Here is a 27,724-nt window from a genome sequence, read left to right on the forward strand (position 1 = left end):
GGGCCCATTGCCCCCGCTCAGCAAAGCAAGTCCGGGGAAGTCCTTTGCGCCGGCTGGAAAAGTTCTTCACTCACTCCCTCTTGCAGCATGCCCCGATGCGAAAAACATCAAGATCGGCACACCTGGGGCTGCTGCTGCTGCGACATCCAGGGAGGCTCCGCTGGTCTGGAACCCATCCATGGGGGGAGGGATCCTCCTCATGTTACTTGTCTTTCCAGATGAGCTGGTAAGGGTTTTTCTCCAGTCCCAGGTTTCAGCTTCTTGGCTTCAGTATCTCTTTCCAGCTTCTTTTGTTGAGCCTGTAATTAAAGTTCTTTTTTATGTCTTAGGAAAGATCAGCTGGTTAAAAAGAAGGAAGAGGCTCCGCTGGTCCAGAGCCCATCTGCGGGTTGGGAGGGAGGGAGAGACAGACTGACAGACAGACAGACAGACAGAGACACACACACACACAGAGACACACACACAGAGTGAGTGATTAAGTGAGTGAGTGAGAGACAGACACACACACACACATACACACACAAATATACACACAGAGTGACAGAGAGAGAGGAAGGGAGGGGAGAGAGATAGAGAGAGAGAGTGGGAGGGAGAAAGAGAGACACACACACATAGTGAGGGAGAGGCAGACAGACAGACACACACACACAGAGTGACAGATGGGGGAGAGAGGAGAGAGAGACAGAAAGATATAGAGACACAGAGAGACAGACACAGAGAGAATGACAGAGAGAGACAGAGAGAAGGAGGGGGAGAGGGACAGATCCACATAGAGGGAGACAGACAGACAGACAGACACACACACACACACACAGACAGAAAGAGAAAGAGAAAGAGAGAAAAAGAAAGGAAGGAAGAAAAAAAGAAAAAATAAAAGAAAGTGGGAGAGAGAGATGAAAGAAAGAAAGAAAGAAAGAAAGAAAGAAAGAAAGAAAGAAAGAAAGAGAACTTATGACCACAATTGAGCCCAAAATTTTGGTTGCTAAGCAAGAGTGTTGTTAAGTGAGTGCCATCACATTTTCCAAGTTGGCCACTCCCACCCGGTCACATGGCCAGCAAGCCACTCCCCCAAAGGAGGCCACACCCACAGAGTAGGTTCCAAAAATTTTTGAAACCCACCACTGGAACAGATGTAATATACTTAGACTTCAGCAAGGCATTCGACAAAGTAGGCCCCAATCTACTTCTTGGTAAAAATGGGATAGATAGCATAACTATCAGATAGATTTGTAACTGGCTGACAAACCATACTCCATGAATGGTACTTAATGGTACTATATCTACATGAAGGGAAGTAAGCAGTGAGGTATCATAAGGTTCCATCTTAAGTACAGTACTCTTCAATATCTCCACAAATGACTTAGATGAGGAAATAGAAGGAGAACCTACCAAATTTGCAGATAGTAACTAAGTAAATCAGTGATGGCACACCTATGGCACACATGCCAGAAGTGACACTCAGAGCCCCCTCTATGGGCATGCGCGCCTTCACCCCAGCCCAGCACCTTTGCATTTGTCTGTCACGTTTCTCGCTTTGTGGGACTAAAAAAATAGTTCACTCAATCAATTCCAATTTCTCGTGAAAGAAAAAGATGTCACGAAGTTGGAATTGAAATTTAGTGCATTTCACAATGGGGGAAATGGGGTCCCCTCTTCCTGGAGCCCATTATGACGCAAAGCCACAATACGACCTTGTGTTTTCATCAGCTTGCTCTCACCTCTTGCATGTCAGTTGCTTTTCCTGCAGAATTGCAGTGTTGTGATGCCCCACCTCACCACCAGCCAAATGGTCTTCAGTGCACTGGTCCTGGGCTCATTGGCCACTGGACGTCAAATTCCCAATACCCAGCACCAGTTCAGGGAGAGGGGGAGGGAAAAAGAGGGGGAAAGAGAGGTCAAGAGAGAAATGGGGGGCAGAGATAGGAAGAGCATGTGAGAGAGAAACAGAGAGAGGGGGAGAGAGAGGGAGGGAAAGAGAGAGAGAAACAGAGTCAGAGAGAGGGAGGGAGAAAGAGAGGGGGAGGGAGAGGGGGAAGAGAGAGGTGAGATGGAAAGAGAGGGAGGGAGGGAAAGAGAAACAGAGAGACAGAGAATGAGGGAAAGAGAGGGAGAGGGAGGGAAAGAGAGTGGGGGAAAGATAAATGACATTACAAACTTTTTTTTATTGTTGCTAAATGTAATATTTCAAAAGCAGAAAAAAATGAAGGGGCATAAAAGGGCATTTATCACATTTTTCTTAGAACTAATTGTTGAACTCTGCCTTGTTTATCATTATTTTAGGTAGTAAAACCTCAGTTTTCAGTTTAAATTGCTGTGTTGGCATTTTGCAATAAATAAGTGAGTTTTGGGTTGCAGTTTGGGCACTAGGCCTCTAAAAGATTCGCCATCACTGCCCTAGACTTGATTATAGACTTGAATACTGGACCCAGTGGTGGGATTCAATTTTTTACTACCAGTTCTGTAGATGTGGCTTGGTGGGAGTGGCAGAGAAAGGATACTATAAAATCTAAATTCCCATCCCACTCCAGGGGAAGGATACTGTAAAATCTCCATTCTCTCCCCACTCCAGGGGAAGGTTACGGAAAAATCCCCATTTCCTCCTGATCAGCTGGGACTCGGGAGGCAGAGAATAGATAGGGGTGGGGCCAATTAGAGGTGGTATTTACCGGTTCTCTGAACTACTCAAAATTTCCACTACCATTTCTCTAGAACTGGTCAGAACTTGCTGAATACCACCTCTGAACCCAGCCTATAGAATCACCAAGAGTCAGGCACAACTGAATGGATAACATCAACATCATATCAGGGGTGGGTTTCAACCGGTACGGACCGGTATGGGCATAATGGGAGGTGAAATTTAGCATGCCTTCCTGTACTCTTTGGTCAGGAGGCCCTGTACTGGAACACTCCCTCCCCTTGTTCACTCTTTCACTCGCCCCACCCATCCTCACAATGCTGCCAAAAAGTTCTCAGAAGAACCAGAAGAAGAAAGAACTGGTGAGTGGCTGGGGTGGGGTGGGGAGGATGTTTGGGAAGAGGGAAGAGGCAGAGGGGCTGCTAGAAGAGTGTGTGCATCTGCATAGGCTGTGGGTTTTAAAAAATGTCTGAGTAAATCCAGGAAGAGGGAAGAGGCAAAGTGGCTGGAAGATACTATAAGAAAACATGCTTCCAGCCCCTCTGCCTCTTCCCTCTTCCTGGATTCACTCAGACACCTTTAAAACTCACAGCCTGTCACATGCACACACTTCCAGCCCCTCTGCCTCTTCCCTCTTCCTGGAGTCACTCAGACATTTTTAAGACTTACAGCCTGTGCACAGCACACACTCTTCCAGCCCCTCTGCCTCTTCCCTCTTCCTGGATTCACTCAGACACCTTTAAAACTCACAGCCTGTCACCCGCACACACTTCCAGCCCCTCTGCCTCTTCCCTCTTCCTGGATTCACTCAGACATTTTTAAAACTCACAGCCTGTACACACGCACACACACTTCCACTTTTTTAAAAACATCTGAGTGAATCCAGGAAGAGGGAAGAAGCAGAGGGGCTGGAAGTGTGTGTGCTGTGCACAGGCTGTGAGTCTTAAAAATGTCTGATTGAATCCAGGAAGAGGGAAGAGGCAGAGGGGCTGGAAGTGTGTGTGTAAGGTGGTCAGTAATGTTGAAGACCGGCAAGGACAGCCATATTTCCTCTTTAAGTAGCTGTTTTTTTTTTGTTTTGTGTACTTATTTTATTCTTATTTAAGTAGTAAGTGCACAAAATAATAAATTTCCTTTTATATATCTTCTTTTTATAGATTATTCTTTGGGGCAAAGAATTCAGTGACATCAACTTGGCCATTCCCACCCAGTCACATGACTGCCAAGCTACTCCCACCCAGTCACATTACTGCCAAGCCACTCCCATTCGGTCATGTGACTGCCAAGCTACTCCCACCAGGACGTGCAGTCAGGGGAGGCAGGGGAGGCAGAGACTCACCACTGTCATCATGAAAAGAAAAAAAAATGTAAAAGGAAAAAGGCAAGAGCTGAGGTCAGGCTGAGCTAGTTGCTGCCAGAGTCACTGTGGATGACTCTGCTTAGTGCTTAACTGTTTAAAAAAAGCCTCTTAAAAAGCACCCTCTACAGGAGGAGGCAGGAGAACGACGTGCCTCATCTAATCTGACTTTAGGCATTTTATGATAACTCGAGCAGAGTTAAGCAAGGGTTAAAAGCCTAAAAATTCCTGACGTAGGTGAGGCACGTTGTCATCCACAGTGACTCTGGCAGCAACTAGCTCAGCCTGACCTCAGCTTTTGCCTTTTTCCTTTTACATTGTTTTCTTTTCATGATGACAGGCAAGAGCAGAGTTGAAATCAGTGACATGTGGTGAGGTTTATGGCTGGTGAGGCAGTCCTCTCCCCTGACACCCCACTGACAAAAGCACTTTCTTTCACCCGCTTGTGCTCCCGGCAGCCTGCCTAAACTCTGCTGGGGGCACAGGCGGGCGAAGGAAAGTGACTTTCGCCCACCTGTGCTGGTGGGCTGCATGGACACAGGCGGGTGAAAGAAAGTCTCTTTCACCCACTGAGCTGACGGGCTGCCGCGGACACAGGCGAGTGAAAGAAAGTAACTTTTGCCCACCTGAGCTGGCAGGCCGCTGCAGACACAGGGAGGTGAAAGAAAGTGACTTTCACCTGCCTGAGCTGGCGGGCTGCCACAGACACAGGCGGGTGAAAGAAAGAAAGCGTCGCAGGCTGGACTGAAGTCGGAGGTAATGCTCCTCTGGCTGGGTAAGGCAGGCTGCCCTCCCTGCCTCTCCTAAGCCCTTCCTTCTCTTCACTCAAACAAACTCCCTCTCAAACAAACACACACACACACACACACACACACACACACACACACACACAAAGTTGCACCAGGAGGATTAAGTTTGAATTCCTCCCCCTCCCTCTGACCCACATGTACTTTTTCCAGCTGTTTCAGAAAGGATTTCAACTCTGCTCTTGCCTACCATCATGAAAAGAAAAAAAAATGCAAAAGGAAAAAGACAACAACTGAGGTCAGGCTGGGCTAGTTGCTGCCAGAGTCACCGTGTGGATGACTCTGCTTAACTGTTTAAAAAAGCCTCTAAAAATGCCCTCTATAGGAGGAGGCAGGAGAACAACGTGCCTCATGTACATCAAGAATTTTTCGGCTTTTAACCCTTGCTTAACTCTGCTGGAGTGATCATAAAGTCAGACTAGATGAGGCACATGGTTCTTATGCCTCCTCCTGTAGAGGGTGCTTTTTTAGAGGCTTTTTTAAACAATTAAGCACTAAGCAGAGTCATCCACTGTGACTCTGGCAGCAACTAGCTCAGCTTTTTTCCTTTTACATTTTTTTTTCTTTTCATGAAGACAGTGGTGAGGCTCTGCCTCCCCTGTCTCCCCTGACTGCACGTCCCTGGTGGGAGTAGCTTGGCAGTCATGTGACTGAATTGGAGTGGCTTGACAGTAATGTGACTGGGTGGGAGTAGTTTGGCAATCATGTGACTGGGTGGGAATGGCCAAGTTGATATCATTGAATTCTTTGAAATCCTCTCTGAAACAGCTGGAAAAGGTACGTGTGGGTCGGAGGGAGGGGGAGGAATTCAAATTTCATCCTCAAGTGTAGATCCCTCCCCAAGTGTAGTTTGATTGCAGGCAGAACCACGTTGCCTTTTCAAACACACACACATACACACAAACACACACACACACAGCTGGATAAAACTATATAAAGATATACTTCAAAGGGACAGCTGTATGCTTTCCTTCTTATCACTCTCTGTAACTAAGCAGTGAGACTTTGTAGTGCCAAGCCAAAATAATCAGTGAGAGAAAAAAGAATGTTTCTTCCAGCCTCCGAGTAGCAGTATTATGTTGCAATTTTCCTTGTTTCTTTTTGTATCTTTTTTGTATTTAAAGTAAAAAAAGTCCAATTCTTAAATGCGTTAGGAATGAAAGAGGAAAATTTTAGTCCATAGGTTACAGATAATAATAATAAAAAAAGAAGAAGAAAAATTAATCCATTCATTTTAAAAGGCTTGCATAAATCCCATCCATGAAGATAGCATTTAAAAAGTAAGATAACCCCCTGTCCAAAACCATTCCAAATTTAATTCCGCTGCTTATTTCTTGTGTTCTTCAATTTAAATTAATTTTAAGTTTTTTAAATAGGCAGTCTCTTTTTAAAATGGAAAAAGTTCCTCACCACCTGGAAACACTTTCTCTTTCTGTATTCTTCTGTTTTGGAGCTACCTGGACTTCGTCAGCCTTGGCTGGACTTTTTGTCTCCAGCTTGAAGAACTTCTCTTGCATCGATCAGGGATTTTGCGATGTCCCTGAGGTCAGCAAGACGTATTCTTCCTGTTCACTGTTTCTTTGGGACGGTTTAGGTCCGATTGGACCACCCAGCAGCAAAAGTATCGGCTGCGGTCTCGGAGCATTAGACCGCACGTCCATATCATCGTGACATCGGATCCTCCTCCCACTAACATGCATATATTATGGATAATGTTTACACTTGTATTCTCATAAATATGGAGTTAGCATTACTGCAGAAGCTTTAAAAAGAAAACCCAACATTGTGATATATGCCTTGCAGCCTGAACTAACAAATTCAGTGTAGATATTTACTGAGGTTTTTTTTTTCTGTGGACGGCCAAAAAGAAAAAATGAAGAAAATCCACTGATTTTAATATAACTTAGTACTACGTGTACAGATTCTGGATTGCAGCTAATGTTAGCGAAGCCATATCCCATTGAAATCAGTGAAACAAGTTCATCATGAATTTAGAGCCACTGATTTTATTAGAAATAAAGTTGAAGTAATTATGGGATAGAGAACTTATTACCATCCAAATGTTATTGCTTTTGAGTTCTGTGACTTAGCTTTAGTCATATTAGTTGGAGATATTAGGAGTTGAAGTCCTATATTATGTGGAAGGTCACTGTTTCTTTTGCACAAAACTAGCTCGCTTATTTATTTTACTGAAGAAGATTTGTTTTCTTATTCTAAGTTTCTTCATCCTGTAGATTGAGACTGGGTCAGAAAGAGCACCCTATACTTTGAGGTATAGTTAAGATATAGGAATCATATTGCACCCTTTCACTCAAATAATACATAGATAAGGCTGGTACTTCACTGCCATCCAATCAGAGATGGGTTGCTCCCGGTTCAGCCCGGATCGGGTGAAAAACTGTTGTGCGCAAGTGCAAGCACGTGTGCAAGCAGGCCCAAACCGGTAGTAAAAAAAAATGGCAACCCATCACTTCATGGAAAGAAGTATTCTATTTCTACGTTAAATAATATTTTATAAATTCATTACTGCAGAAAATATATAATATTTTATATATTATATGATATATAATATTTACAAATTAGCTGTGTATTTGTACAATCCATTCTTCATTCATCCCCCGAAATGTTGGGGAAGATTCCTTTGTGCTGAGAGGGCCTTTTTCCTCTCTCTTATCTTTGCATAGGCTTGAATGTGTATTATTAAGAGTTCACAATTGTTCTGTGGTAAGGTTCCCCAACATAGGTATACTTCACATTTTGAAAATACATTCTGGCTCCCTCAAATTGGTATTCTATAACATTGAGATAGTGATTTTGTTAAAGTATCAAATTTAAGTATTAATATCCTGGTTATTTTCCCATGGAATTGATGGAATGTTCTTTATATTAGTTCTACTTACCATTTCCATCTTTGGGGAGCAAGTGAATTTGCCAGTTTGTATGTGGAAAGGGGACCACCAGGACATCTCAGAGATAGAAAAACAGGAGTTTTGAAAAGCTACACGCTTTTATTGCATTAAACATTTCAGTGGTGGTGGTGGAGGGAATGCAAAGGATTTTCTAGCTATTCCCCAACATTTTGGGGTGGGGGTGGGGGTGGGGGTGGGGAATGCAAATGCAAAGGATTTTCTAGCTTGGACCGAAGGCAACTGGAAACTCGACACAAAACACTTTCTCCCTCCCCCCCTCCCTCTTTCTCCCTTGCCTTCCTCTGATTGGCTGGAGGCTAACTGTCTCTTGAGCCCAAAAGGCCAGGGTGTACAGTATTTCTCCCAAAGGCCTGTGGGGAAGAGCCTGGGATGGAAGAGGCTGAGTCCCATTATCCAGGACAAACAGCTAGGGCTCTAACAGTGGAGGCAAAATGGTAGAGGTGGATGACTGGGGAAGAAACCCTGCGGGCGAAAAAGGGCCGCGAAGAGTAGGAGGAGAACAGTCCCATTCCGTGTCAGAGGGATCATTCAATCCTTTCATCAGGCAACCCTTTTACTCTCGGAGAAGCTGATTGAAAAACATCCATCTCAAAATTCAAAAAGGTTTTAGCATGGAGTGTTTGCAGCATGGGATATTTGTAGGCAGCCCTTAGAAACAAGATAGATCCCTCAATTGGCACAAGTCTCAGCATATTTTGATTACCTTAACGCACAGCTTCTTCACTTTTATGCATATTCTGTCAGATTTGAAAAGTAGTTCATTTTCAAGATGAACATAGCTTTTCATAATTTGTTTTCCATAAATCCTGTATTTGCTGTAGAAGATATGGTTTTTTTTATTCAAGGAACCTGAGTTTAAGTTGTAGAATATGTCTTATGCTAGATAAAGAAATGCAACATAGTTTGGTATAAGATTTGCAGAGGCAGTGACTGAAGGGCAACTTTACACATGAAAAGTTGAATATGTTATCACTGTCTCTGAATCTCTCTGCAACTACATATGTGAATGTGTTTGAGTTTGAGTTTGAGTTTCATTTTATTTATATGCCACCCTATTCCCTGCGGGACTCAGGGCGGCGCACAAACCCAAGGAGGGGAAGGGAAAAACACAAAAACTACAAAAATACAGGGCATTTAAAAACAACCAACAGCCACACGATTCGAGAGGGAAAGGGAACTCATCGACCTCAGGCCTGCCGACACAGCCAGGTTTTAACGGCTTTTCGGAAGGCATGGAGAGAGGTGAGGGTCTGAATCTCTGCGGGGAGTTCGTTCCAAAGGGCCGGAGCCGCCACAGAGAAGGCCCTCCTCCGGGTAGTAGCCAGATGACATTGGCTGGTAGACGGAACCCGGAGGAGGCCTGCTGTCAGCCTCTGCTTTGCTATCGCTTCGGCTGCCATGAAACGGGGAGGGAGGGCATGGTATTTGGGAGGGGTTGCTCATTATGCTGGAGGAAGGTTCTGGAGTTCACCGGCTGATCGGACTACGCATGCGTGGGTGTTTCCCGCCAGGACTAATGGCACCGACATTCCATCTTTGTGATGCCTTTTGAAGTTATCTCACACCTGACATTTGGAAGAATTATGATTGGACTGGAACTGTGATGCCAAGGGGTGGGGAATGGGCTATTCTATATATCAATTGCTTTCGCGCCTAAATAATCAGACTTCGCTTCGCTATGCCTTTAATCATTCTTAATTAGTAAAAGTACACTTGATTTCCACACATGGAGTCTTGTGGTCTTTCTTTCCTAATTGATTAATGGAGAGGTGCTGACACCTGCTCTGTGTGATCTAATGGGTCTTTGGGAGGTAATTGGCAGCAGGCGGTCTCTCAAGTACCCAGGTCCAATACCATGAAGGGCTTTATAAGTGACAACTAGCACCTTGAAGCGTATCCGGAGACCAATCGGTAACCAGTGCAGCTCACGGAGGATAGGTGTAACGTGGGTGTACCGAGGTGCACCCACAATCGCTCGCGCGGCTGCATTCTGGACGAGCTGAAGTCTCCGAATGCTCTTCAAGGGCTGCTCCATGTAGAGCGCATTGCAGTAGTCCAGTCTTGAGGTCACGAGGGCATGAGTGACTGTTGCGAGTGCCTCCCGGTTCAGGTAGGGACGCAATTGGTGCACCAGGCGAACCTGGGCAAATGCCCCCCTGGTCACAGCCAACATATGATGTTCTAAGGTCAGCTGTGGGTCCAAGAGGACTCCCAAATTGCAAACCCTGTCTGAGGGGCGTAAAATTTCACCCCCCAGCCTGAGTGATGGAGTACTAGCCAAATTTTTGGGAGGGAAACACAACAGCCACTTGGTCTTGTCTGGATTGAGTGCAAGCTTGTTAACCCCCATCCAGACCCTGACAGCCTCCAGGCACTGGCACATCACGTCAACCGCTTCACTGAATTGGCACGGGATGGACAGATACAACTGGGTATCATCTGCGTACTAATGGTATTTTATCCCATGCCGCCGAATGATCTCACCCAGCGGCTTCATGTAGATGTTAAACAGGAGGGGGGACAGGACCGAACCCTGTGGGACCCCATATTCCAGGGGTCTAGTGGTCGACCTCTGCCCCTGACCAACACCGACTGTGATCTGTCCGAGAGGTAGGAGGAGAACCACCAAAAAACGGTGCCTCCCACCCCCACCTCTCATAACCATCGCAGAAGGATACCATGGTTGAAGGCCGCTGAGAGGTCAAGAAGCACTAGGATGGAGGGATGACCTCCATCCCTGGCTCTCCAGAGATCATCGGTCAGTGCGACCAAAGTGGTTTCCGTGCTGAAGCCAGGCCTGAATCTGGACTGAAAGGGATCCAGATAATCGGCTTCATCCAAGGACCATCCGAGCTGAAATTCTACCACTTTCTCAACAACCTTCCCAACAAAGGCGAGGTTGGAGACTGGACGGTAGTTATTCAAAACGGCTAGATCCAGAGATGGCTTCTTCAGGAGGGGTCTCACCATCGCTGTCTTCAATGCCGGAGGAAAGAAGCCCTCCCGAAGGGAGGCATTCACCATCGCCTGGATCCAGCCCCGCATCACCTCCTTGCTGTTCACAACCAGACAGGAGGGGCACGGGTTTAGTGAACACGTGGTGGCACTCACCGCTCCCATGGCCTTGTCCACTTCATCAGGAGCAACAAGTTGAAAGTCAGTCCAGAGATGTCACTCAAGACCCTCCCCCAGTACCCCGACTGGCTCTGCACAATTGGAGTCCAGGTCCATCCGAAACCGAGCAACTTTGTCTGCGAGGAACTGGACATACTCCTCCGCTCTACCTCGTAAGGGATTATCCTCAACCCTCCCATTCAGGAGGGAGCGGGTTACCCTAAACAAGGCGGCAGGGCGTGACTCAGCGGATGCTATCAGAGCGGCAATATAGGTGTTCTTAGCTGTCCGTATTGCCAAGAGGTATGCTCCGATGCAAGCTTTTAATAGTGCTCGGTCTGACTCGGATTTACTGGACTCCAGCGGCGCTCTAGGCGTCTCTTTTGGGGCTTCATCTCCTGGACGTCCTCAGTAAACCAAGGAGCCCTCCTGGATCCACTGCCGCGGATCGGCCGTAAAGGCGCAATCCGGTGGAGAGCCTCAGATGATGCTGGGTTCCAAGCAGCAACTAAGGTCTCCACCGGACTGCAGGCGAGAGTATCAGGCACAACACCAAATGCCGTCTGGAAACCCTGAGGATCCATAAGACGCCTGGGGTGGAACCACCTAATCAGTTCCTCCTCCCTATGGTGGGGGATTGGTCTCCGAAAGTCGAGCCTCAGTAGGAAGTGGTCTGACCATGACAGGGGCAAGATCTCACTACCCCTCAAACCAAGATCACAACTCCACTGCTCCGAGAGAAATACGAGGTCGAGTGTGTGACCCGCTGATGGGGTTTGTAGCCAAAACAATAAAAAATTTCCTTTGGGAACCCAAGGACATTCCAACAGGTGGCTGGCCACAGGAGGGGCAAAGTTACCAAGTAACTGGCCAGCTCCTGGATTGGACAGCATGACCAGTGACTTGTGGGGGGGGGACTTTTACTTTTAATTAGGTGAAAGCCGCAGGAACTTTAGAGTTGGCTTTCACCAGTTGTGACAATATGATTTATCCATAAAGCTGTTCTTGCCTCTGAGTTCTGAATTGTATGGGTGCATTACTTGGAACGCTGACATTGTTCCCCACTCCATTTTCCCTGGAGCTGAGGGCTAGTGAGATGTTGAATCCTTCTACCAGAAGTTCATTTTCTGAGAAAGAAAAACTGTATGGCCTTTAACCACATGGTTTTCCTTTGTAGATTCCTCATACCTGTCTTCTGCCAAATTCTGCAGTTCAAACAGCATTGGTAGTCATGATATTATCTATAATACTTCTCCTTTAGCTAGAAGGGAGGGCAAGGGAGGAATTTGAGTTGACATTATTTATCAGGAAGTATAAAGAAAATATTCAAAGCTAATAAGCAGCATGCTCCCTAAGATGAAAGATATGATCATTGGATTATATATTTTATAACCTAAAGTAAGGATGCATAGTGAGTGTATTGTCCATTAGTTTAATATTTGTCTTTGTCCATTATCTACCTTACTCAATGATAGGATTGGCCATTGAATGAATTGGACACTAAGCTAGTCAAAGCTAGTAAATTTATGTTAATACAATATCTTCCATTTTTATTTCTTTCACTTAGCCATATGCCTTTTCCCTTTATTCTCTCCATCCTTCCCCACCCCAATTTAAAATAACACGGCATGGTGATAGACATTTACATCACATAAGCAAATGTGTGTAGGCTGCCTAAAGTAGAACTGATGTGGAATACTAATCTGGAATTTTAAAATGTGTATGGTATGAAATATGGGGTCTCACTCTTGCTGCTTGTCTGTAAACATGTCTTGCAAGTTCCATAACAGACAGCTGTGACTGTTCTTAATAGAACTCAATAGCTATTTTCAACTTAAAGCACTCTCATGTTGCTAACAAGCATTCAGCTACATTTTTTGACAAGAAGAATATAAGGCTGAACAGCATGATTTCCAAAGTCATTTTGAACTACAAATCATTGCAAAATGGCTGAAATAAGTTGAAAATGTGTACATTCCCTGAAGACTTTGTGTCAGCAAAAACTAGATTATTAGAGAGTATATGTCAGCCTCTGTTTTGCTGCTTGCTTTTCAGCTGCCATTGAAACGGGGAGGGAGGGCTTGGTATTTGTGTGAGAGAAATAATTTGTACAGGAGGACTGTTAATTGGGAGTTGTTTGTTTGCGCATGTGGAAGGAGGGGAGTTTCCCGCCAAGGGCAACTATCCAGCATACCAACCTGATGATGATTTTTGAAGATGTCTCCCACCTGACAGCTGTGGAAATATATGATTGGACTATGGACTGGGGTACCAAAGGGAGGGGAATAAATCATGTATTGATATCTAATGCTTTCGTGCTCTTTTGCTCAGATCCAGTTTTGCTTAGCTTCTCATTACTTATAATCAGTAAATAATAATCTTAATTCTGCAAAAAGGGAGTGGTTTCTTTCTTGGTTATTAAGTGAAGGAGCCGTGACATTAAGCTGGATCTCACCTCACACCCATCCCAGAGATGACACCTTCCAAGGGGGGTGCACCCAAAACCTGAAGAATGTCCCACCAAGGCAGTGATCATGAAGAAGATATGGGAGCAGCTGCAGGCCCTTTTGAGATGGAGCGAATGGCTGGCCTGCAGTTGGAAGAACGATCTGTTTGACCCAGGTGGACTTGGGGAGTGAGATGGAAAGAGGATCCTGAAGAACCTTTGACTGGGATTACTATGAGGAGGCCCAGAAAACCAGCAGCTGACTGGTGGGATCCTGAGGAGGAAAATCTTATGATGTCCCAAGCCATGAAACTTTTCGAAGGAGTGTGGGAGAGACGCCGGACTCGTGAGAGTGAAATGGAGAGAGAAATTGAGGTAGGGACAGAGAAAAAATATATCTTGCCTGACCCAAGAGAAACTGGAGGGGCTGAAGGGGAAGTTGAACAAGATCACCCAGCACCGACCCCAACCTCTGTGGCTAGAAACATTCCAAGGGGGGGGGGGGCGCAGATGCCGGGTGGCTAAGGTTCCTCCTTTAAGTGTAAAATATGAAGGAGAACCAAAAGAGTTAGGTCTCTTCCTTGTTCAAGCGTGGAACTACATGCAAATGTATGGCGATGAACTGGGTTCTGATAAAGCCAAAGTAAGGGTTATATTGATGGCTTTGGAAAAAAACGGCTGATTGGATGATGGGATTACACAACACTGATTCCCCACTTTTGAGAGACTTTAATGGGTTTATGGCCGCTTTGAGGAAACACTTTGATGATCCCTCTCACAGAGCAAAAAGCCAGAATTAAATTTACAACTCTTACCAAGGGGAAACGGCCAGGAGCTAATTACGTACAGGAATTTCAGGAGCTGTCAGCTTTCATGAGGGTGTGGTCTGAAGAAGCATTGATGGACCATTTCACTGATGAGTTAAACAAAGAGATTTACCAGCATTGTGTGAACAGGAGACCTCCCCATAGATTGCAGCCCTGGTATGAAGCAGCCGCTGATGTAGAAATTGACCTGGCCAGGCTGAAGTACCAAGGGGAAGGTGAGGGCAAAGAATTCCCCCCTGCCAACCCCTCTCAAAAGTCCCAAAAGGAGGGAAAGGTGGATTTGCAAGTAAGACCAAACCCTTTGTGTGTTTCCGCTGTGGGAAGGAGGGGCATCGTGCCGTGAATTGCCGGGTCAAGATGAACCAAAAGCCCCCACCCCCTCGGAAAGAGAAGAGGCTGGAAAACCCTCCCAGAAAGAGGAAAGAACCTGCCTTGCAAGGGGAGGAACCTTCTCAGCATTTCAAACCTGTGGAAGGAGGAGAGGAAATCCCCAGCTCTTCGGAAGGAAGTGACTCTGATGATGACTGATGGGTAAGTTCCCGTTCGGGACCCATGACTATTCCAGTTGAGCTTAGAGTGCCCTCTTCTGGCGCATGTGAGAAAATTCTAGCTCTTTTAGATTCCGGTTGTACACGATGCCTTATGAGCCCGGAAATAGTAGAGAAATTGGGATTGAAGCTAAAAACTCTTAAAATCCCAATTGTGTTTTGCCAATTGGATGGCTCTATTGTGGGAGGGAGCCCTGCTCACTCTGTTACTGAGCCTATTGAGATGTGGATGGGAACTTACCAAGAGACAATAAGTTTTATTGTGGCTCCAGGAATGGACTGGCCCCTTATATTAGGATTGCCCTGGCTGCGTAAATGGATCCCGTGCATAGATTGGAGAAAAGGTTGGTTGCGCATCCGATCTGTTACGCCCCCTGAAAGGGTGGAAAGGGCTCCAGAACTGAATAAGTCAGACCCCAACCTAGCAGCCAGAGGACAGGAAAAAATTGAAGGGGAGAGAAAATACCAAAGGAATACTGGGACCTGAAAGATGTCTTCAGTGAAAAATCTTCAGATAAGTTGCCTTCACACAGACCCACCAATTGCACCATTGACATTCTCCCTGGAGTAAAGCTCCCTAAGCCTCAGATTTACTCAATGACCCCTAGGGAAATGGATGAATTGAGAAAATTAATTGACAAAAATTTGGAAAGGGGTTTCATTGAGCCAGCTAGACCACGAATGGCTGCTCCAGTCTTGTTCAGAGAAAAGAAAGATGGTTCCTTCCATTTGTGTGTTAATTTTAAAAACCTGAACGGGGTATGTGTCCAAAATCTCTACCCTTTGCCATTAATGAAAGACATGCTGGCCCAGCTGGGTAAAAGATGAATTTTCACAAAGTTGGATCTACGAGAGGCCTACTACCGAGTCAGGATTAAAGAGGGGGATGAGTGGAAGACTGCGTTTAATTGCCCTCTTGGTTGCTTTTAATTTCGAGTTATGCCATTTGGGCTACAGGGGGCGCCAGCTGTTTTCATGCAATTAATTAATGAGGTTTTACATGACCACCTTTACAAAGGCATGATGGTCTATCTGGATGATATCCTTATTCACACGGAAACACATGAAGAACACGTGGAGCTTGTTTGCACAGTACTCAAAAAGCTTCGTGCAGCGGAACTGTATGCTAAATTATCTAAATGCGAGTTTTATCAGGATAAGGTGGATTACCTGGAGTATCGCATTTCCCATGACGGAATAAAGATGGACCCAAGCAGTCACCGAATGGGCGGCCCCCCGAACACGCAAACAATTGCAAAGTTTCTTGGTTTTTGCTAATTTCTATCATCAATTTATTCCTTCTTTTGCCAAGATTGCCCTGCCAATTACAAACCTTTTGAAATCAAAGGGGGAAGCAAAACCCAGACCGGGTAAACCCTTGAACTGGACTATGGAATGCCAAGCTGCGTTTGAGAAATTGAAACGGCTTTTTGCAGCTGAACCAGTTTTGAAACACCTGGACATGGATTCACCTTTTGTAGTCCAGGCAGATGCTAGTGATGTTGCAGTAGGGGTGGTGTTACTTCAGACAAATGCAGACGGGAAGTTGAAACCCTGCGCTTATACCTCTCAAAAGCTAACAGAGACTGAGAGATGATGGGCTATTTGGGAAAAGGAGGCTTTTGTTGTCAGGTGGGCCTTGATGACCTGGCGTCCTTTTCTGGAGGAGGCAAAACACCCTTTTGAGGTTTGGATGGATCACAAAAACTTAGAGGCATTAACACCCCCTCCAAAAAAAACTATCCCCCAAACAAATGAGATGGACACAACACTTCAACAGATTCAATTTCACTTTGAAATATATCCCAGGAGGGAAAAATTTTATGGCTGATGCTTTGTCCAGACTTTCCCAATATAACAGTTCAAAGCTTAGTGTTGTCCAGCCTGTCATGCCAACAAGAAGCCTCGCCACTCCGGTTGTCACCAGAAGCCAAACCACTTCCAATTTGGAAGTTACACAAGACCTTGTTGCAAAACTCAAAGAAGCCCTTGAGATTGATGACTGGTTTTGACAACATATAGATGAGTGCACCGTGAAGGATGGCCTGGCTTGGATTGGAGCTAAATTGTATGTTCCCGCAACTATTAGAGCCATGGTCCTTCAACGTGCTCACGACTCATGCATGGCTGGACATTTTGGTTTTGTAAAAACCCTGCATCTCATCAAGAGGTGGTTTGGTTTGAGGGGTAGCGAGAACGACTCATGCATGGCTGGACATTTTGGTTTTGTAAAAACCCTGCATCTCATCAAGAGGTGGTTTGGTTTGAGGGGTAGCGAGATCTTGCCCCTGTCATGGTCGGACCACTTCCTACTGAGGCTCGACTTTCGGAGACCAATCCCCCACTGTAGGGAGGAGGAGCCGACTAGGTGGTTCCACTCCAGGCATCTTATGGATCCTCAGGGTTTCCAGATGGCGCTTGGTGTTGTGCCTGATACTCTTGCCCGCAGTCCGGTGGAGACCTTAGTTGCTGCTTGGAACTCAGCAGCGTCTGAGGCTTTCCACCGGATTGCGCCTTTTTGGCCGATCTGCGGCAGTGGATCCAGGAGGGCTCCTTGGTTTACCGAGGACTTCCGGGAGATGAAGCGCCAAAAGAGACGCCTAGAGCGCTGCTGGAGGTCCAGTAAATCCGAGTCAGACTGAGCATTATTAAAAGCTTGCATCGGAGCATACCTTTCAGCAATACGGACAGCTAAGAACACCTATATTGCCGCTCTGATTGCGTCCGCTGAGTCACGCCCTGCCACCTTGTTTAGGGTAATCCGCTCCCTCCTGAATGGGAGGGTTGAGGATAATCCCTTACGAGGTAGAGCGGAGGAGTATGTCCAGTTCTTTGTGGACAAAGTTGCTCAGCTTCGGATAGACCTGGACTCCAATTGCACAGAGCCAGCCGGGGTACCGGGGGGAGGGTCTTGAGCAACATCTCTGGACTAACTTTCAACTTGTTACTCCTGATGAAGTGGACAAGGCCATGAAAGCGGTGAATGCCGCCACGTGTGCACTGGACCCGTGCCCCTCCTGGCTGGTCGCGAACAGCAAGGAGGTAACGCGGGACTGGATCCAGGTGATGGTGAATGCCTCCCTTCGGGAGGGCTTCTTTCCTCCAGCATTGAAGACAGCGGTGGTGAGACCCCTCCTGAAGAAGCCATCTCTGGATCCAGCCATTTTGAATAACTACCGTCCAGTCTCCAACCTTCCCTTTGTTGGGAAGGTTGTTGAGAAAGTGGTGGCCTTTCAGCTCCGATGGTCTTGGATGAAGCCGATTATCTGGATCCCTTTCAGTCTGGCTTCAGGCCTGGCTTCAGCACGGAAACCGCTTTGGTCGCACTAACCAATGATCTCTGGAGAGCCAGGGATGGAGGTCATGCCTCCGTCCTGGTGCTTCTTGACCTCTCAGTGGCCTTCGATACCATTGACCATGGTATCCTTCTGTGACGGTTACGAGAGGTGGGGGTGGGAGGCACCGTCCTTCGGTGGTTCTCCTCCTACCTCTCGGACAAGTCGCAGTCGGTGTTGGTCAGGAGGCAGAGGTCGACCCCTAGGCCCCTGAAATATGGGGTCCCACAGGGTTCGGTCCTGTCCCCCCTCCTGTTTAACATCTACATGAAGCCGTTGGGTGAGATCATTTGGCGGCATGGGATAAAATACCATCAGTATGCAGACGATACCCAGTTGTATCTGTCCGCCCCGTGCCAACTCAGTGAAGCGGTTGACGTAATGTGCCAGTGCCTGGAGGCTGTCAGGGTCTGGATGGGGGTTAACAAGCTTGCACTCAATCCAGACAAGACCGAGTGGCTGTTGTGTTTCCCTCCCAAAAATTTGGCTAGTATTCCATCACTCAGGCTGGGGGGTGAAATTTTACGTCCCGCAGACAGGGTTCGCAATTTGGGAGTCCTCTTGGACCCACAGCTGACCTTAGAACATCATATGTCGGCTGTGACCAGGGGGGCATTTGCCCAGGTTCGCCTGGTGCACCAATTGCGTCCCTACCTGAACCGGGAGGCACTCGCAACAGTCACTCATGCCCTCGTGACCTCAAGACTGGACTACTGCAATGCGCTCTACATGGAGCAGCCCTTGAAGAGCATTCGGAGACTTCAGCTCGTCCAGAATGCAGCCGCGCGAGCGATTGTGGGTGCACCTCGGTACACCCACGTTACACCTATCCTCCGTGAGCTGCACTGGTTACCGATTGGTCTCCGGATACGCTTCAAGGTGCTAGTTGTCACTTATAAAGCCCTTCATGGTATTGGACCTGGGTACTTGAGAGACCGCCTGCTGCCAATTACCTCCCAAAGACCCATTAGATCAGTGGTCCCCAACCTTTTTATCGCCGCGGACCAGTCAGCCTTTGATAATTTTACCGTGGCCCGCTGAGCACGCGCAGGGGTGGGGGGGGGGCGTTGTTTTAAATCCACCTTCCCAATTCAACACCTGAATCATATCCCACCTTCCATTTTGTATGTAGATTTTAAGGAATAAACAGCTGAATTAATCAAGGTCAAAGATAAAAAGAGCAAGGGCAAAATTAAATAAGCCAGAGGATAGCAATGTAAAAAGAATTCAGTATTAAGGAGAGAAAGGAGAAGAAAAAACCTCGCTTCTGCTGAGGTCAGGGAAATGTTTGATACTGATCTGGCTGGGTAAGAGTCCAAGAGTCCATATCGCCAATAACTACGCGTGGGGGGAAAGGAAATGTGTTTTTGTGAGGAAGAAAGAGAAGCGCGCTACCGATGCCGATATTGGGATCTCCCTCAAAAGACCCCCCGTAAAAAACAAGAAAGAGGCGGAAAGTAGGGAGAGAGAGAGAGAGGGAGAGTAGAGGAGAGAGCTCTCTCTCTCTACCTCTCTCTCTCTCTCTCTCTCTACCTCTCTCTCTCTACCTCTCTCTCAAAGAGAGAGCTCTCTACCTCTCTCTCTCTCTCTACTCTCTTTCTCTCTCTCTCTCTACCTCTCTTCTACCTCTCCCTCCTCTCTCTCTACCTCTCTCTCTCTCTCTCTCTCTACCTCTCTCTCTCTCTCTACCTCTCTCTCTCTCTCTCTCTCTACCCTCTCTCTCTCTCTCTACCTCTCTCTCTCTCTCTACATCTCTCTCTCTCTCTCTCTCTCTACCTCTCTCTCTCTCTCTCTACCTCTCTCTCTCTCTCTCTCTCTCTCTCTCTCTCTCTACCTCTCTCTCTCTCTCTCTACCCCTCTCTCTCTCTCTACCTCTCTCTCTCTCTACCTCTCTCTCTCTCTCTCTACCTCTCTCTCTCTCTCTCTACCCCTCTCTCTCTCTCCACCTCTCTCTCTCTCTCTCTCTCTACCTCTCTCTCTCTCTCTCTCTACCCCTCTCTCTCTCTCTCTCCACCTCTCTCTCTCTCTCTCTCTACCTCTCTCTCTCTACCTCGCCCGCCTCTCCCGCCGTTCCTTCTCACAAGCCAAGGCCGGGCGGGGAAGCGCCGTCTCCGTCCCGGGCACGCCGCCCCTCCCTGGGCAACTCGGAGACGACTGAGCCGAGGAGGACAGCGAGAAAAAGAAGAGAGCGGCCAGCAACGACCGCCGGGGAAGCCGCCAGGGCCTCCAAGGGCTCCGCTTCCAGCTCATAGTCCGCCCCCTCCTCGCCTCGCTTCCAGGCGAGCCGACTGAGGCGAGAAAGGAGAAAGAGGCGGAGGCATTCACTGAGGGGACGGCTGACTCGGGGAGGGGGTGGTGTAGTAGCGGGGGATTCTTCCTCCTCGCCTCACTTGCTCCTGTGCTTCTGCGCAGCTCCCCCCCTCCGGCGACGGCGCTGCATGAGTGAAGAGTCGGCCGTTGCATGGCCCCCGGCCGCTGCGCGGCCCGGTGCCAGGTACTCCACGGCCCGGCACCGGTCCGCGGACCGGGGGTTGGGGACCACTGCATTAGATCACACAGATTAGGCCTTCTCCGGGTTCCGTCTACTAGCCAATGTCATCTGGCTACTACCCGGGGGAGGGCCTTCTCTGTGGCGACTCCGGCCCTTTGGAACGAGCTCCCCGCAGAGATTCAGACCCTCACCTCTCTCCAGGCCTTCCGAAAAGCCGTTAAAACCTGGCTGTGTCGGCAGGCCTGGGGTCGATGAGTTCCCTTCCCCTCTTGAATTGTGTGGCTGTTGGTTGTTTTTAATTCCCTGTACTTTTTGTTGTAGTTCTTGTGTTTCCCTTCCCCTCCTTTGGGTTTGTGCGCTGCCCTGAGTCCCGCTGGGAATAGGGCGGCATATAAATAAAATGAACCTTGAACCTTGAACCTTGAAGAGGCAATTTTGGTGGCCATCATTGAAAAAAGACATTGAATCTTATGTAGCTAGTTGCCCCACTTGTGCTGCAGCAGAACGACCACCAGGGAAGCCTCAAGGATTACTCCAGGCAGTGGCCTCTCCTGAGGCACCATGGAAGGAGATCTCTATGGATTTCATTGTTGTATTACCAGAAAGTCAAGGAAATACAGTGATTTGGGTGGTTAAGGACTTGTTCTCCAAGCAGGTTCATTTTGTTCCTTGTTCAAAAATCCTGTCTGCTAAATCTCTAGCTAAGTTGTTCATTACACATGTCTACATGGAGTACCGGATTGCATCATTTTGGATAGGGAGGTCCAATTTACCTCTGTGTTTTGGAAAGAGTTTTTGAAGTTGATAGGCTCTGCCCAGGGCTTGAGCTCCGCCCACCACCCTCAAACTAATGGGGCTTGTGAGAGGACAAATTCGGTACTGGAACAATACCTCCGATGTTTCATCAATTACCAACAGGATAATTGGGTGGAATTGTTGCCTCATGCTGAGGTGGCATATAACAACTTGGTACACAGCAGTATGGGATTCATGCCTTTCAAGGTGGTGTACAGACATGATTTTGTGCCTATCCCCGAAATACCTCGAGAAAAACCGCAAGTACTGTCCCTTTCTGAGCGGAGTGACCAGCTCCGAGAAATGTGGCTTTTGGCTTACCGAGCGCTGGATGTGACACATCAAGCTCATAAGAAGCAGGCGGATAAAAAGAGGGCAAAGGCAAAGGAATAAAAAGTTTGTGATTGTGTATATTTATCCACCAAATTTCTCCGGACCTCTCAAAAGTCAAAGAAATTGGGCCCAAAGTATGTTGGCCCATTCCCGATTATCAAGCTCCTCAACCCTGTGTCCATATGTCTGGAACTGCCTAAATACCTCAACCATGTTTACCCAGTATTTCATGTCAATCTCCTGAAGCCTGAACGCACTTCTCCATTGCAGGGTCCTTTGGCAACTCTATCTGCCCTGCTCCTGATTGAGGATGAACAGCATTTTGAGATTAAAGAAATTTTGGACTTTAGGAAACTTAGAAACCGTATTCAATATCTGGTGGCCTGGAAGCACTTTCCTCCCTCTCATGCTGAATGGGTCGATAAGTCCCATGTGTGAGCTCCTCAACTTCTCCGTAAATTCTACTCTGCCTACCCGGACAAGCCTTGACCTCAATTGATTTCTCTTTTCTTTCCCCATCCCTTTTTCTTCTATGTTATGTTGTTTGTCTGTTTGTTTGTGTTCTTTCATTTCTGCAGGACTGATCGTCCTTTTTTCTGGAGGAGGGCCAGATGTCAGCCTCTGTTTTGCTGCTTGCTTTTCAGCTGCCATTGAAATGAGGAGGGAGGGCTTGGTATTTGGGTGAGGGAAATAATCTGTACAGGAGGACTGTTAATTGAGAGTTGTTCTCACCGTTCGTTTGCGCATGTGGAAGGAGGGGAGTTTCCCGCCAAGGCCAACTGTCCGGCATACCAACCTGATGATGGTTTTTGAAGATGTCTCCCACCTCACAGCTGTGGAGATATATGATTGGACTATGGACTGGGGTACCAAGGGGAGGGGAATGAATCATGTATTGATATCTAATGCTTTTGCGCTCTTTTGCTCAGATCCAGCTTTGCTTAGCTTCTCATTACTTATAATCAGTAAAAGTACTCTTAATTCTGCAAAAATGGAGCTGAGTGGTTTCTTTCTTGGTTATTAAGTGAAGGAGCCGTGATAGTATAGGTTTCATTTTTTTAAAAACTTCCCTGAGGCTAGTGATTGGAGTTGTTTTCTACAAGTGGGGGAGTCAGAGAGACAAAGGTAGGGGCCCTTTAACTCCATTTCATTTGAACTTTCCTGAGGCTGGTAATTGGAGCTGATGGCTACAAGGGGGGAATCATAGAGACAAAGAGGACTAGGTAGTGACCCTTTAACTCCATTTCATTTGAACTTAGCAATAGCAATAGCAATAGTAGTTAGACTTATATACCGCTTCATAGGGCTTTCAGCCCTCTCTAAGCAGTTTACAGAGTCAGCATATTGCTCCCAACAACAATCTGGGTCCTCATTTTACCCACCTCAGAAGGATGGAAGGCTGAGTCAACCCTGAGCAGGTGAGATTTGAACAGCCGAACTGCAGAACTGCAGTCACTGAAGTAGCCTGCAGTGCTGCATTTAACCACTGCGCCACCTCGGCTCTTTCCTAAGGCTGGTGATTCGAGCGCTGGCTATAAGAGGGGAGTCAGAGAGACAAAGAGGACTAGGTAGTAGCCTGTGCGCTGACCAAAATAGCAATAATACATTCTGAATTAGTGCCCTTGAGATTGTGATATTATTTTATTTCAAAATCACCGTCTTAGTTCAATGTAATAGCTGTTTTCCACCTGTCTTTCGCAGTACTCTTTTCAAATTTGGACACTGTCTTCTTTGTAAACAAATTACTAGTATACATAGACAGATTACCTATCTAGAATCTCTAATCTGTGATCTCCAAGCAGAAATTAGGTGTCCAATTCGGCCATTCCACACTATGGAGATGCCATGCTATCAGCCCCTCTACCGCAAAGATCCCGCAGGAGAAGAGCAGTCTGGGCAACCGTGGGATCCGGCAGGGTGAGAGCTGTGAATCATAAACACAAAGCTTTTGCTGTGACCCAGCATAACAGATATAGCGCCCTTGCTGACCTTAATAGGGACACTAAAGAGACAGGTCAAGGTAGTTGTGATAATGATGACTCAAAAAAGCAGGGAATCATGGTCCAAAATGAAGAACTTTCTTTGGAAAGGCGAAATGGGGATCCAGGTATCACACATCAGTCACCCAAGAAGATCATGGTATGTAAAAAGAGAAGTCACCTTCTGGTTGGTGGTTCAATCATAAGGGATGTAAATTTAGGAAAGGATATGGAGGTTTTAAAAGAGATCAGGTGTCTGCCAGGTGCTACTGCCAGCAGAGACAAGAAGCGTATTCTTAAGATAGTCAAGAATGCAAGTAAGGACTGTGACGTTGATGCTATTATACATCTTGGCACAAATGATCTATCCCAAAAAGATGTACTTTCTGTGAAGAATGATTTCCAGAGCTTGGGGTATGAACTTAGTAGTGTAGGTTGTAGGCTTATCTTTTCAGAAGTTTTACCAGTATATAAGGAACAAAAAGGGAAGGGCCAGTGTGCAGCAGAGTTTAATGTGTGGCTAAAGGAGTGGTGTAAAAGGAAAGGTTTTGGTTTTATTAGTCATGATGCCTGCAGCCGGTCCAATGAAAAACTGTACAAAAGAGATGATTTGCACCCATCCAGAAAGGAACTGAGTTACTTGGCATTAAATTCACAGATTTTCTGGGGAAGGAGGAGCCATGTCGCGATGTCACAACGTGCGGTCTCGATACTCCGAGACCGCCATGACACTTTTGCCGCTGGATGGTTCACTGAAACCTAAACTGTCCAGTAGAGATGGTGATCAGAAAAATGAAGCCTTGCTGGTCTAGGGGACATCGCAAAGTCTCTGATCGACCCAAGGAAAGCGCTTCAAGCCGGCGGTAAACAGGCAGCCTCCAGGCTGATGAAATCAGGACGCTCTGGAAGGAAGGAAGTGAAAAGAGAAAGTGAGTTCATCTGGTGAGATATTTTTTCTATTTTGCAAAAGACTGCCCAAAGAAATTTTTCTTTAAAGCCAAATTAGATCCTTAAGCAAAAGAATTGTGCGGCAAAATTAACCCTAATTGAATTGCTGTGGAAAGCTTTTTTTTTCTTTGTAACTATTCTTTGTTGATTGAAGTGCTCGCAACGTTTCTCATTTCTCTTCTTAAAATGAATGGACTGTTTTTTTTCTTCTGCTTTTTGTCGCTTTATTTTTGGACTTCTGGACTTCCTTCTTATTTTAACAATTCTTCCTATTACTTGTTATTAAATTTCACTAAAAGAAATCTAAAGAACTTTGTTTCCTATAAGCCAGAGATAAATATTAGAAAGTGAAAAGTAGCACACTGCCACTCGGAGGTCAGAGGCTGGGGTTTTTGAAACAATGTATCTCTTTTCTTTCCTTCTTTGATTTCACTGACTTTGTAGCTGAAGGGTTTGCAACTTGTTTACAGAAACTAATAAAGAGCCAAGGGCATGAATTGTTTTCACAGGTGCCTTTGAGAACTATTTTGGCAGGGGAAAGAAAGGGTGGAACAGAACACTTCTCCTTTGAAGAGCATAAAAGAACTTGTGTTACACTCAATCTAAAATAAATAATAAAAGAGGCCTGGAAGGCTAGAGTGGCAGTGGCTATTAGTTTTTTCTTTTTTTCTTCTTTTTTGAAACATGGGTCACCATTCAGATGAGGAAATCTTAAAATTCCAAAATATCTTGGCTGGAATTCAAAATCTATTGGAAGGATATGGGAGAATTGAAAAGAAGTTGGAAAGACTAGTCTTCCTCACAGCAAAAGATGATGGGGTTGGAGCCCCAAAAATTAAAGGGGAGAATGAAGATATAGAAGATAAAGATAAGACAATAGATGAATTTATTAATGGAGCAAATGTGGGTGAAAGTGAAACAAATGGAATATGGAAAAGGGAATTTGATGAATTGGGGCTCTACCCCAGATTCCAGGACACAGAAGGAAAAAAAATAGTAATGATGATGGACTTAAGAAGAGAATTTTTTTTCAGAAGCAAGATTGACAACCAAAGATAAGCTAATTTTAGTAGCAGCTGATGGGCAACAAGATTACCTGAGAGATCCTTCAAGCAACAAAGTGCGAAGAGAAGTCTATAAAACCTTATAAAGGAGATAAAAAGAAGACTGGCACCACAATTGGCAAAAGAGATAAGACTGTTTTGTTACTGGAAAGATACAGGTTGACAATGAAAATTGATAATAACAAATTAGTTGATTTTGGTGATTAATAAGCAGGAATTTAGTAACTCTTAGATTGTTTTAGATTGTCATCAAATGTTTATTCGTTAACAAATAATTAGCTATAATAACAATAATGAAATGATAATGGATACAGCTTAATGATGTATACATGTATTGGCAATCTAGTAAACGAAATTTGGATATAAATTGCAAATTGTGATTTGGGAAAAAGACCCATACATTTTATTAACATTTTTTTATTTAGAGCTTGTTATAAAGGTGTAAGATTTTTTTGTAGGGTGGGGTCTGATGAGAGGAGATGGGACATAAATTGTAAATGGTTTTTAGTCAATTATAATAACAACAAGGAAATGTCAATCAACATTGTTTAACAATATATACATGCTATGGTATTGGCAAAAGTAATTTGGATATAAATTCTAAACAGTGAGTTTGGGGGGAAACAGGGGGAAAGGTTTAGAAACTTTATTAATTGACTTTTACTTTAAAGATATCATAAAGGTGTAATGTTATTGGAGGACTTTTGAAATAGCTAATGAATGCTAATGAATGTGGTTGTGTCTTTAAGTATGAATGATTTGAGGTAAAAGCATGTTCAAATAATTGTAGTCAAATGAGAATTGTGGTACATTGATAGTAAGATATACAAAGATTTTTTATTTAAAGTTTATAATCTAATATGAACTATAAGTAATGACTGTGGAAAAAATGCACGAAAGTTATCTGTAACCAATCGAAACGCTTTCTACAAGATGTAATGAAGGATGATTCTTTTTGTGTGTTTTTATTCAATTAAAATAAAAAAAACTTTTCAAAAAAAATTCACAGATTTTCTGGATAAACATTTAAACTGAACAGTGGGGACAGAGAATTAATTGATACAGAACATTTCTGTCCCCAGGAATCTAAAACTCATAGGGTTATCAGTGCATGTAACATAGAAGTTTGTACGGGTAAGATTACTCCTGCTGTCAAGCAAAACCAAGCTTTTAATAGTGAGTACCATACCATGTGCATGAATCGTACAAGTGGCAAGAAAATAGGGGCAGTCAGGCATAACACAGGTTCTGTAAACAGTAAACATTGGTTCAATCAAAATGGACTCAAATGTCTATACACCAATGCATAGAGTATGAGGAATAAACAGGGTAAATTAGAAATTCAAGTAAATGAGGGCAAATACGATATTGTTGCCATTACAGAAACTTGGTGAGATAAAACTCACCAATGGAACATATAGCTAGAAGGATTTAAATTATTTAGAAGAAATAGACCAAATAAAAGATGACGTGAAGTTGCACTATATATAAGAAATAACTACATCTCTACAGAAATAGAGCACAACAATGATGAGAACTATCTTGAATGCATTTGGGTCAATATTAAAGGTTGGAGGGGGGGGAATGACATTCTCATAAGTCTATACTACAGGCCACCCAACCAAGCAGAGGAAGTAGATGAACTTTTTGTTAGTCAGCTAACTAAGGTGTGTAGGAAGCACACCACAATAGTAATGGGGGATTTTAACTACCCTGACATCAACTGGGAAACAAACTCTGCACCAAGTGGAAGATCCAACAGGTTCCTAACAAATCTTGCAGACAATTTTGTTTCCCAAAAAGTAGAGATGGGAACAAGGGGATCGGCCATATTAGACTTAATTCTAACTAAGGAAGAATTAGGAGGAAATGATAGAAGGTGTTGTAGCCATAGGAACCCTGGGGGCAAGTGACCATGCAATATTGGAATTCAAAATTATGCAAACACAAGTAGTAGAATAAACTCAAACTAGAGTCTTGGATTTTAAGAGAGCTAATTTCAATAAACTTAGAAAGAGCTTGGGAAGAATTCCATGGATGAGAATCCTCAAGGGGAAAACAACTCAAGCTTGGGGAATTTTGAAAAATGAGATTATAAAAGCTCAAAGTCTAGCAC

This window comes from Thamnophis sirtalis, unplaced genomic scaffold, assembly GCF_051295495.1.
Source record: "Thamnophis sirtalis isolate CommonGarterSnake01/CBP01778 unplaced genomic scaffold, rThaSir2_p1.2 scaffold_4, whole genome shotgun sequence".
NCBI classification, from domain to species: Eukaryota; Metazoa; Chordata; class Lepidosauria; order Squamata; family Natricidae; genus Thamnophis; species Thamnophis sirtalis.